The following is a 13,465-nucleotide window of genomic DNA, read 5'->3' on the forward strand; positions in this document are numbered from 1 at the left end:
CTGCAGAAATGTTTTGGTACCCTTCCCCAGATCTGTGTCTCGACACAAACCTGTCTCTGCACTCTACAGACAATTCCTTCGACCTCATGGCTTGGTTTTTGCTCTGACATGCACTCTCAACTGTGGGACCTTATATAGACAGGTGTGAGCCTTTCCAAATAATCTCCAATCAATTGAATTTACCACAGGTGGACTTCAATCAAGTTGTAGAAACATCTCCAGGATGATCAATGGAAACATGATGCACCTGAGCTCAATTTCGAGTCTGATAGCAAAGGATCTGAATACTTATGTAAATAAGGTATTTCTGTTTTTTAATTTTTAATACATTTGCAAACATTTCTACAAACCTACTTTCGCTTTGTCATTATGGGGTACTGCGTGTAGATTGCTGAGGATTTTTATTAATTCAATCCATTTTCGAATAAGGCTATAATGTAACAAAATGTGGAAAAAGTCAAGGGGTCTGAATACTTTCCAAAGGCACTGTGTATGCTTAGTCAAAGTGTATCCCACAGGCCACAGAGATATGGCAATCAGAATGTACGCTGTCTTCGACGAACAAAGTAACAAGTCTTTAGCATGTTTAGACATGTTCAGAAGTTGTGGAGACATCCGGGAGGAGAGCAAGAACTACATCGCTGAGTAAACGGACGGCAAGACACAGCTCACTCTCCCCACTCATAGAATGTGACATGATGCCAGAAGACAGATCAGAGTTCTCCTCACCTGAAGTTGCACGTCATCACCCTCAACTGAAGCCAGTAAAAGACAAGATTCCAGCACGCGACCGAGACGCAGCAATCCTCCTCCTGCTCGGAAGAGACATACTGAGAGTGCACAAAGTCAGAAAGCAGTAAAATGGGCCACACAACACACCCTAAATGCAACGTCTAGATCTCAGCTGGGTCATCATCGGTGAGGTATGTCTGGACGGAGCTCACAAGCTAGCTAAAGTGAGTGTCTACAAAACAAACGTGCTGCACAATGGACGCACATCATTCCTTAGCCCCTGCGCTAACAGCATCCAGATCAAGGAGAGACTAGAGAACACAACACAGCACCAGGGAGCTCAGAGCTGCATAGAGGCTGCCATCTCAATCAGAGATACGGATGACCTTGGATGTGTCATGGTGAGTAGTACCGGCAGCCTCCCTGACAGACCTACTAGCTTCACTCTCTTGATCTCACAGAGTGGGTCAACTCCCACCACGTGTTGTAGGCCATGAGCCTCTTTCCTGGTGAGGAGGCCTCCCTGTCTGCCTACCCTAAGCTGTTTTTAACAGTAGTGCTCTGAGCTCCACTTTAACAACTGGGTCACCCGTATTGGTCTATCCCTGCTTGCCACAGAGGTTAGCTCACTCCTCCCTACTGATTACACTTCACAGGTAGTGTGTGAGACAGTATAATATGCGTCAGTGGGGGCTATTTTCATTTATTTATTTATAGTCCACTCTGTACTATTTTAATATGTGACACGGCTCTTACTTTATGGTTTCTCGCCGTTCACGCAGGATACGTTCCGCCACAGGGTTATACTATTTATAATAAGCGTGGCAAAATCTCAGACACTCCTGCTAGCGGCTGGTCCTCCCTTTCTAATTGACCGGACAGCACCCTCACTAACCCGGTTATAGGGTTTCAGCTAAATCATCTTTAGCTGAAAGCAGGAGTTCAGCACTTCGTCTTGGTAGAGGACAAAAGCCCTATAGGCTAGACTCCCAGTGCTCCTTTAGTGTGCCTTTTACACAGTTTCCTTCAAGCTCCCATTTGGTTTCCTTCTCGATCCCACAATATGGTCTGGCCGTGGGCCTCCTAAGGTGAAGCCCCTGAGCCTAAAGTTGTTATAATGCTACTTTACTTCTTAACACTTCTCTTTTTGGTTCCTCAGCTTCACAGCTGATGGATTTTATAGATTTTTTATAGCAATTACACTCTACAGTTGCCTCTAACAATGGCAATTAAGCTCTGTGCTTACCTTGCCCAGAAGTCTTCAAACGTCTAAAACATCAATCAGCACCTGCTCTGTCTGCCCCAGCATCTGCTCTATCCCTATGTTTTACATTGGTATTTATACATTTTTCCCAAGCCTCCCAACTACAGCCACACAACACATCCTACCCCTTACATGTTGACATTTAAGCAAAGTTACATAACACATTGACTCCTTTACCCGTGATGTCTATACAGGGTTAGGTACCACATTGTTTCCTTCATATATCATGACAATACATGGTGTCATCTGCTTCATGGCCAATTTGCCATTTGGCAGCTCCACCAGCTCTAACCCAGGGCTTGAGTTCGACGTGGGTGTCGCCATATAAGATGAACCTCCACCCGCCAGCAGAGGAACATCTGTATACAGTCTACCCGAACCCGTCACTTCCTCCCTGCCTTTGACTGGGTAATGCTGTTCTCTAGCTGCTTGTGGTTGGGTCTTCTTCCTGTCCTTCTTCCACTTCTTCTTATTCTTCCTTGTTTCAGTGTTACCAGAGTCCTGTCGGGGGACTGGAGGAATCCTTAGGTCAAATTGACCAGGCTCATTCACGACAGATGCAAATTGTTTGAAAGAACACGACGATAAGCCAGCCCCATGTGCCGAAGATGGCATCTTCCTCGAGATAGGAATGTCTTCATGGACGAGTCAAACAGCTGGGTAGCTCCCCTACCTTTCTGTTCACCCCGGTGTCACCTCCCCAACAACAAAGGACAAGTAGTGAAATGACTCACTTCGCTGCGATGCACACTGGAGAGAAAGCCGGACATGAAAGAACACTTCCGCAACTTCAAGCAGAATATCTTCAACAATGACCAAGCTGAAAAAGCACCACTGTTGGAGGGAAAACAAGAGTGTTGGTACTTACTGGTCTTTGGTGTGTATCATCCCCAGAAACCATGTCAGATACGTGTAGCATTTGACTCCAGCGCCAAGCGTGAAGGCATCTCCCTCGACGATGTCCTCCTCAGTGGACCAGACTCTCCTCGGAGTCCTCATCCGATTCCGAAAAGAACTTATTGCAGTCACAGCAGATGTGCAACAGATGTTCTACTGCTTCCTTGTGCGTGAGACCACCGCGACTACCGGAGGTTCCTGTGGTAAAAAGACAACGACCTCAACAACGTAATCACAGAATACAGAATATAGGTACAGGTGTTCGGCTACAGCCCTTCCCCAGCTGTGGCCATCTACGGCCTGAGACGAGCAGCTCAGTACAGTGAAGAAGAGCATGGCACCGATGCAAAACAGTTTGTCATGAAAAACGCCTACATAGATGATGGACTTACTTATTTCTCCAGCGACGAAGAAGCTATCTACATCCTGAAAAGAACAAGAGAAATGTTAGCTGTCTAGCATGAGGCTGCACAAGATAGTGTCCAACAGCATCAAAGTCATGGAAGCATTTCCCCCAGAGGATCGCGCGAAAGACCTCAAAGACCTGGATCTAGGAGTAGATCCGCTACCTCTTCAGCGAAGCCTAGGGCTCGTTGGAATCTGGAAACAGACAACTTCACTTTCCATGTATCCTGAGAAGAGAAGCCGTTCACAAGAAGAGGTGTTCTGTCCACCGTCAACAGCCTGTACGACCCCCTAAGGTACGTAGCTCCTATCACTATGCAAGGCAAGGCTCTAATGAGAGAACTCTCTACTGAACATGACCAATGTGATTGGGACACACCACTACCAAAAGACAAAGAAATGCTGTGGAAGCTGTGGAAAGACTAATTGATGGAACACGAACAGCTCACCATCCATACGTAAAAATGTATGCACACATGACTGTAAGTCGCTTTGGATAAAAGCGTCTGCTAAATGGCATATTATATTATATCCAAAGGCCCTATGTCCATGTCTCCTCGTCCTCCATAAAGCAGAGCGAACTGTGCGTCTTCTCAGATGCATCCACTATGGCCATATCAGCTGTAGCCTACCTCAGGGTAGTCAACATCGAGGGACAAAGTCACATTGGGTTGAGCATGGGAATGTCCAATCTCGCTCCACATCCTGCTCACACTGTTCCACGCCTAGAGCTTTGTAGCGCTGTCTTAGCAGTTGAAATAGCAGACCTGATCAACAATTAAATGAACATTGAGATTCATGCAGTGAAGTTCTACAAAGACACCACGATTATGCTAGGATATATTCACAACACCTCCACAATATTCTAAGTCTACGTGTCAAACAGAGTTACACGTATCGGAAAGTCCACACACCCAGACTAGTGGCACCACGTCAGTACGGAACAAAATCCAGCAGATCATGCGACTAGGGTTGTGCCAGCGGCTGCCCTCAACCACACCAAATGGTTCTCAGGCCCAGCCTTCCTGACAAGAACAGAGACAAAAGAGACGACACAGTCAGAAATCTTCCAACTTGTGGGACCAGATACCAATACAAATCTACTGGAGTTCAGCTGGGTTCTCACAGGTTTGAACGATTTTCCAGCTAGAAGTCACTCACCCGTGCAACAGCAAAGCTCACAAACCTGGCCAAATCCTTCTCCAGGACTCCTAACAGTGACAAGTGCAACAACCATCTTGCACAAGCCAAAACCACCATTATTAGATGCGTACAGCAAAAAGTATTCAAAGACCAAATCAAGTGCCTCACCAAAAGAGAAGAGGTCACCAAACAAAATCCACTCACGAAACTGAACCCCATCGTTGATTAAGACGGGTTGATGATAATCCGAGGCTGCACATCAGCAGCTGACATTACGTGGGAAGAGAAACCCAAAAACCACCACATCGTCACTCTGTTAGTAAGATACTACCACAAGCAAGTTGCACACGAGGATCATCTCTTCACCGAAGAAGAAGTCCGGACAGCTGGATTGTGGATTGTTGGAAGTAAAAGACTGGTATCCAGTGTGATCCATATGTGTGTAACCTTCAGAAAACTCAGAAGAGCAATGAAAACAAGTTCAGAGTCTCGCATACACATTCTGGAGAAGATGGAGACAAGAATACCTGGTGACATTCCAGCCAGGAGAAAATGGCAAGTCGACAAACCTAACCTGCAAGTCGCTAAGGTGTACTTCAGACCTGTCTCCAAAGTCATCCTAGACCTCAAAAAATAAATAATGGCATAAAGTTAATTATACCAGTCTATCTGTGCATAGTATTATTGCTCTATAGCTATCCACTTCCATCTAGTGGCAGAATTGAGTACTGGCGCTTAAAATCAGCTAACTTCCGGTCTGAGCTCATTCCTGTCCAAACGATCTGAAAAACGGCAACGTACAGAGCTCCATCTTTCTTACTTACTAGGCTTCGAATAAAGATACGTCTATAAGTAGGCACATTTTGTTTTTGAGTAATTAGTACATGCTTTTTAAAATTAAATACTATGCGTGCCAGTCTCTCTTGGCTGAGAGTTGAGGAAAGACTGACTGCATCACTTCTGTTTTTATAAGAAACATGAATATGTTGGAAAGTCCAGATTGTTTGCATAGTCAATGTACACACAGCACTGACACACACAATTACCCCACCAGCCATGCCACCATGGGTCTTTTCACAGTCCCCAGGTCCAGAACAAATTCAAGGAAACGTACACTATTATACAGAGTCATAAATGCGTGGAACTCCCTTCTATCTTATATAGTGCAAGTGAACAGCAAACCTGGTTTCAGAAAGCAAATAAAGCAACACCTCACGGCACAACGCCTCTCCCCCATGTGACCTACTTGTTGTGTGTATGTACTGACATGTATGTGTAACTGATAGATGCGCACACACACACACACACACACACACACACACACACACACACACACACACACACACACACTACATGTTAATGCTTTTAAAAGCATGTAAATTGTAAAGTATTTTTTGTGTCTGTAATGTATTTTTCCTTATGTGTGGGATAGCTGTCACCATTGGCTAGTCCTTATAAATCAAAAAGCTGTGCATTCTAGAAGATTATTGTTTTTAAGTCTCAATTCTAGCCTTTAAAATTTAGATTGTGCTAAGCTAATCTATGCTAAAAGTCTCCTTAGGGATATCATTGGGTGTTAGCATGTGAACTATCTTTTTGACATGCAACTTAGCTTCCCTTGCTGTGTTATGTGTCTGGCTAATGTGAGTGCCTCTCCAAAATTACAATATGGTACTGAATTACAGTAAATTAGAGGCAATATAGTAGCTAGTAAATTACTGTAGATTTACAGAAAAAGGTTTTTAGATTCCAAAAATACAGTATGGTACTGTATTCTGGGTGGTACTGAATGACAGTAAATTACTGTCAAGTAAGTTACTGTAGATTTACAGAATTTAAACAAATAGATATATATTTAGTATGGTACTGCATGTATTCTATGGGATACAGCATTCTCACTAATGGGTGCAACAAATATAACCTTTTACAAGGCACGGCTCTAAATATGTTAATGAGCCAGAGATCCTTTCGCCACCCACAATATTTTCCCACAGTGCATCAGAATTCACAGTATGCTGCTGCAATTACACAGAAAAACAGGTAATACAGTACTTTACTGTACAAAAATACAGTGTGGGTTCTGTCTCCTCTTATTCAGAACCATGGATTTATCATGTGAGACATCTTTCAATTAGAATACACAGAATACAGTGTTCATGCTCTGACTGCCCCGCATAGCATACAGCACTGCTCAGACTGACCACGTGACTACGTGTTCCCTGGCAACAACCTGTCCTTCTAATCATAATGGATGCATCCCAAATAGCACATTATTCCCACTACTTTTGACCAGGGCCCATCTCTATTCCCTACATAGTGCACTACTATTAGTGTAATATGTAGGGAATAGGCTGCCATTTCACAAAATAAATGCTGGGTTAAAAACAACCCAGTGCTGGGTAAAAAACAAATGAGTGGACAGAACACACGTTGGGTTATTTTTGACCCAGCCAGTTGGGTCACTTAGTTGGGTTACTGAGATATGATCCACTTGGTCAGATCAGAAGACTGGAGGCGTGGCTTTCAGAGTTATTTTTGAGAGTAAATGTTATTCCGTTTCATCTGTTCCGTTGTATTGCCAACACGTTGAGAATCAGAAGTCATTTGGTTCCTTTGTTATGCTACGTAGCCCATTCAAGTAAAATGTGACCTTGAATAACTTGAATATTATGAAAATAACTTTGAAGTTACCAATTGTACTACTTGTTACCACTTACCACATGGTAATTCACTTCACATTGCAAGTCCAAACATCTTTATAGTCTTTTAACCTCCTTGGTTCCATCATAATTTTGTTAGTGTTACGTGGCCCTTATCATGGAACTTTCAAGTACATTTTTACCTCGAATATCACAAAAGAACATTGAAGCTACCAATGGAACGAATGACTCACAAACATTTGCAAGTCCACAACATTTGTAAGCTCTTTTATCTCTATTGTACACAGGTAGCACCATTGTGGACCCAAGTACAGTATTCAAATGTACAAAAATACCCCAGATCTCATCAAGGTTTCCTGATTAAGCTCAGCAACCATCCTCCTCGCATCTACACTGTATATACAAAAGTATGTGGACACCCCTTAAAATTAGTAGATTCGGCTAGTTCAGCCACACCCATTGCTGACAGGTGTATAAAGTCAAGAACACAGCCATTCAGTCTCCATAGACAAACATTTGCAGTAGAATGGCCTTACTGAAGAGCTCAGTAACTTTTAACGTGGCACCGTCATAGGATGCCACCTTTCCAACAAGTCAGAAAATAACATTTCTGCCCTGCTAGAGCTGCTCCAATCAACTGTAAGTGCTGTTACCGGTAGCACTCACGTCTGTAGCCATGAAGTGCTTTGAAAGGCTGGTCATGGCTCACATCAACAACATTATCCCAGAAACCCTAGACCCACTCCAATTTACATACCGCCCAAACAGATCCACAGATGATGCAATATCCATTGTGCTCCACACTGCCCTTTCACACCTGGACAAAAGGAACACCTATGTGAGAATGCAATTCATTGACTACAGCTCAGCGCTCATCACTAAGCTAAGGACCCTGGGACTAAACACCTCCCTCTGCAACTGGATCCTGTACTTCCTGACGGGCCGCCCCCAGGTGGTAAGGGTAGGTAACAACACATCCGCCACGCTGATCCTCAACACGGGGGCCTCTCAGTGGTGCATGCTCAATCCCCTCCTGTACTCCCTGTTCACTCATGACTGCATGGCCAGGCACGAGTCCAACACCATCATTAGGTTTGCAGATGACTCAACAGTGGTAGGCCTGATCAACGACAACGACGAGACAGCCTATAGGGAGGAGGTCAGAGACCTGGCCTTGTGGTGCCAGGACAACAACCTCTCCGTTAACGTGATCAAGGCAAAGGAGATGATTGTGGACTACAGGAAAAAGAAGAGGATCGAGCACACCCCCATTCTCATTGACTGGGCTGTAGTGGAGCAGGTTGAGAGCTTCAAGTTCCTTGATGTTCACATCACCAACAAACTAACATGTTCCAAGCACACCAAGACAGTCGTGAAGAGGGCATGACAAAACCTATTCCCCCTAAGGAGACTGAAAAGATTTGGCATGGGTCCTCAGATCCTCAAAAGGTTTTACAGCTGCACCATCGAGAGCATCCTGACTGGTTACATTACTGCCTGGTATGGCAACTGCTCGGCCTCCGACCGCAAGGCACTACAGAGGGTAATGCGTACGGCCCAGTACATCACTGGAGCCAAGCTTCCTGCCATCCAGGACGTCTATACCAGGCGGTGACAGAGGAAGGCCCTAAAAATTGTCAAAGACTCCAGCCACCCTAGTCATAGACTGTTCTCTCTGCTACCGCACGGCAAGCGGTACCGGAGCATCAAATCTAGGTCCAAGAGGCTTATAAACAGCTTCTACCCCCAAGCCATAAGACTCCTAAACATCTAATCAAATGGCTACCCAGACTATTTGCATTCCCCCCCCCCCCCTCCCCACCTCTTTTACGCTGTTGCTACTCTCTGTTTATTATCTATGCATAGTCACTTTAATAACTCTACCTACATGTACATATTCCCTCAATTACCTTGACTAACCGGTGCCCCCGCACATTGACTTGATACCGGTACCCCCTGTATATAGCCTCGCTATTGTTATTTTTACTGCTGCTCTTTAATTATTTGTAACTTTTCTTTCGTATTATTTTATATTGTATTTTTTTGTGTGAATTGTTTTGGTATTCTTTCTTAAAACTGCATTGTTGATTAAAGGCTTGTAAGTAAGCATTTCACTGTAAGGTCTACACCTGTTGTAGTCGGCGCATGCGACAAATAACAGTTGATTTGATTTGATTTATTGTGAAGTGGAAACGTCTAGGAGCAACAACGGCTCAGCCGCGAAGTGGTAGGCCACACAAGCTCACAGAACGGGACTGCCAAGTACTGAAGCGCGTAACGCGTACAAATCATCTTTCCTTGGTTGCAACACTCCCTACCAAGTTCCTTACTGCCTCTGGAAGCAACATCAGCACAAGAACTGTTCGTTCGGGAGCTTCATCCAATTGATTTCCATGGCCGAGCAGCCACAGACAAGCCTAAGATCACCATAAGCAACGCCAAGCGTCGGCTGGAGTGGTGTAAAGCTTGCCACCATTAGACTCTGGAGCAGTGGAAGCATTCTCTGGAGTGATGAATCATGCTTCAACATCTGGCAGTCCAACAGACGAGTCTGGGTTTGGCGGATGCCAGGAGAACGCTACCTGCCCCAATGCATAGTGCCAACTGTAAAGTTTGGTGGAGGAGAAATAATGGTCTGGGGCTGTTTTTCATGATTCGGGCTAGGCACTTTATTTCCAGTGAAGGGAAATCTTAAGGCTACAGCATACCATTACATTCTAGTTGATTCTGTGATTCCAACTTTGTGGCAACAGTTTGGCGAAAGCCCTTTCCTGTTTCAGCATGACAATGCCCCGTGCACAAAGTGAGGTCCATACAGAAATGGTTTGTTGAGGTTGGTGTTGAAGAACTTGACTGGCCTGCACAGAGCCCTGACCTCAACCCTATCCAACACCTTTGGGATGAATTGGAACGCAGACTGCGAGCCAGGTCTAATCACCCAACATCAGTGCCCGACCTCACTAATGCTCTTGTGGCTGAATGGAAGCAAGTCCCCGTAGCAATGTTCCAACATCTAGTGGAAAGCCTGTTGTCTATATGTAAAACTAAATGAATAAGTAATGCGGCCGATGAAGTGAATGCATCTATATTTCAGCGCCGCTAACAAATGTAATCTCTGGGATGGAAAATGCTTAAAACAGGGTTTGCGGCACGCTCAGTCTGAGAGGCAAATCAATTTTAATGAAGGAAGCCTATATTATGGTGCTTAATGCCATACTCAGGTAATAGTTTGGAGCGATGTAATGTGGTGAAAAGGGTGAGAGCTGTAATGCATGCAAGACATGAAAGAAAATACAGCATATTGAATCAAAGTGCCCAGTGCTATCATTGCGTCTGTAATGATGCATACCATAAGTCAGACAGAATTTACCCTCATGAGACATGATCATTGATGATGCCAAATGTAATGTATTGTATTTCTTGATGATAAATGTGTAATGTATTTAAAATGATACTGAACACTGGTTGTTTCCAATGAATATTATTTTATTCATACTCTATATACTGAACAAAAATATAAACGCAACATGCAACAATTTCAACAATTTTATTGAGTTACAGTTCATATAAGGAAATCAATAGAAAAAATAAATTAGGCCCTAATCTATGGATTTCACATGACTGGGCAGGGTGCAGCCATGGGTGGGCCTGGGAAGGCATACAGTAGGCCCTCCCAATTGGGAGCAAGGCCCTGCCAATCAGAATGAGTTCTTCCCCACAAACGATCCCACAGGTGAAGAAGCCAGATGTGGAGATCCTGGGCTGGTTTGGTTATATGTGGTCTGCGGTTGTGAGGCCTGCTGGATGCACTGCAGATTCTCTAAAATGAAGTTGGAGGCGGCTTATGGTAGAGAAATGAACATTAAATTATCTGGCAACAGCTCTGGTGGACATTCCTGCAGTCAGGATGCCAATTGCACATTTCCTCAAAACTTGAGACATCTGTGGCATTGTGTTGTGACAAAACTGCACATTTTAGAGTGGCCTTTTATTGTCCCCAGCACAAGGTGCACCTGTGTAATGATCATGCTGTTTAATCAGCTTCTTGATATGCCACACCTGTCAGGTGGATGGAGAAATGCTCACTAACAGGGATGTAAACAAATTAGTGCAAAATGTTGAGATAAATAACTTTTATGTGAGTATGGAACATTTCTGGGATCTTGTATTTCAGCTCATGAAACATGAGACCAACACTTTACATGTTGTGTTTATATTTTTGTTCAATATAGTAAGGTTGAGCACTGACACTTTTGTTGCTTTAATAAGGCTTACAAAAGAGTATGAGTGCCTATTCATATCCCAACGTTGAGATAATTACCACTTTTTTTTGTGTAGCACTGGGATGGGAGTCGCAATCCTCAGAGCCGTAGCTTGTGGTTGAATTAAGCCCATCCTCAACCCCATCCACAACATCCTATCTTGTCATGAGCCTACTTGATAGTAGAGTCCTGCACGGGTCAGTTTTTTGTAGTGATGGGTAAACAAAGATTCCTGAAGCATTGAGGCTTTCCAGCCAATTGTGTCAAAAAAGGTTAATTAATTAATTACTCAGAGCTTCATTATCCGTTCACAATGCTCATTAGTGACATCTGCTGGTCAGCAATAAATATCAACGTGTGATTATCAGATAAAGGTTATTTTTTCTGCACTAATTTTATCAAAACACCATGTCGGAGCAGTAAGTTATTGGTGTGATGGGTGATTTGAAGGAGTCAGGCACAGGAGGGTAAATCACAGAATACAGAGTTTATTCTGGAATACAGAGTTACGCAGGATAGTGTCAAACAGTCCAGTGCGCAAAATAGGCGCACTGGAACAAAACAGGCACATGGGGAAAATATACCCCGGCAATACAAAATACACGTAGCTCAACCGAGCTACTCTCTCCTCACATTAAACAATCACCCACGAGGACAAGGGGGCAGAGGGAACACATATACACGTACTAATGAGGGGATATGAACCAGGTGTGTCAAATAGACAAGACAAAACATATGGAATGATGAGATGTGATGCGGCAGTGGCTAGAAGGCCGGTGACGACGAACGCCAAAGCCTGCCCGATCACGGAGAGGAGAGCTTCGGAGGAAGTCGTGACATTACCTCCCCCCCTTGACGTGCAGCTCCAGCAGCGCGCCGACTCCGGCCTCTGGGACGGCCAGGAGGACGCGGAGCAGGGCGAGCCGGATGGCGACGGTGGAAGTCCCGCAACAGGGAGGGATCGAAGATATCCCTCACCGGGACCCAGCACCATTCCTCCGGACCCGTAACCCTCCCTCTCCACGAGATACTGAAAACCCCCCACCCGACGCCTCAAATCCAGGATGGAACTGACGGAGTACGCCGGGGCCCCCTCGATGTCCAGAGGAGGCAGAGGGACCTCCCGCACCTCAGACTCCTGGAGCGGACCAGCCACCACCGGCCTGAGGAGATACACATGAAACGAGGGGTTAATACGATAATCATGGGGAAGTAATAACCTATAAGTAACCTTGTTGATCCTCCTCAGGACTTTGAACGGCCCCACAAACAGCGGGCTCAGTTTCCGGCAGGGCAGGCGGAGGGGCAGATTCCGGTTCGAGAGCCAGACCCGATCTCCCGGAACGAAGACCGGGGCCTCACTGCGGTGGCGGTCAGCGTTGGCCTTCTGACGACGCACGGCGCGGTGGAGGTGGATGTGAGCAGCGTTCCACGTCTCCTCCGCATGCCGAAACCACTCATCCACCGCAGGAGCCTCGGTCTGGCTCTGGTGCCACGGTGCCAGAACCGGTTGGTAACCTAAAACACATTGGAATGGCGTTAGGTTAGTGGAGGAGTGACGGAGAGCGTTCTGGGCATATTCGGCCTATGGTAAGAACACCGACCACTCCCTCGGCCGGTCCTGGCAGTAGGACCGCAGGAACTTACCCACATCCTGATTTACCTGTTCCACCTGCCCATTAGACTCGGGGTGGAAACCAGAGATCAGGCTGACCGAGACCCCCAGACGTTCCATGAACGCCTTCCAGACCTTGGATGATGACTGGGGACCCCGGTCAGACACTATGTCCTCTGGTCCCCTTTAGTGCCGAAAGACGTGTGTAAACAGGGCCTCCGTAGTCTGCAGGGCCGTGGGGAGACCGGGTAGAGGAAGGAGGCAGCAGGCCTTGGAAAAGCGGTCCACAACGACCAGGATGGTGGTGTTACCTTGAGAGAGGGGAAGATCAGTCAGGAAATCAATACCGTTGTGGAACTGGTAAAGGCTGTAAATTACCCGCTGGGAGGTGCCTATGTGCCATATTCTGGGCACACACCGAGAAGGAGGAGACATACACCCTCACATCCTTAGCCAAGGTAGGCGACCAGTACTTTACGGTCAGGCA

This window comes from Coregonus lavaretus (assembly GCF_964263955.1).
Source record: "Coregonus lavaretus genome assembly, chromosome: 24".
Lineage (NCBI taxonomy): Eukaryota > Metazoa > Chordata > Actinopteri > Salmoniformes > Salmonidae > Coregonus > Coregonus lavaretus.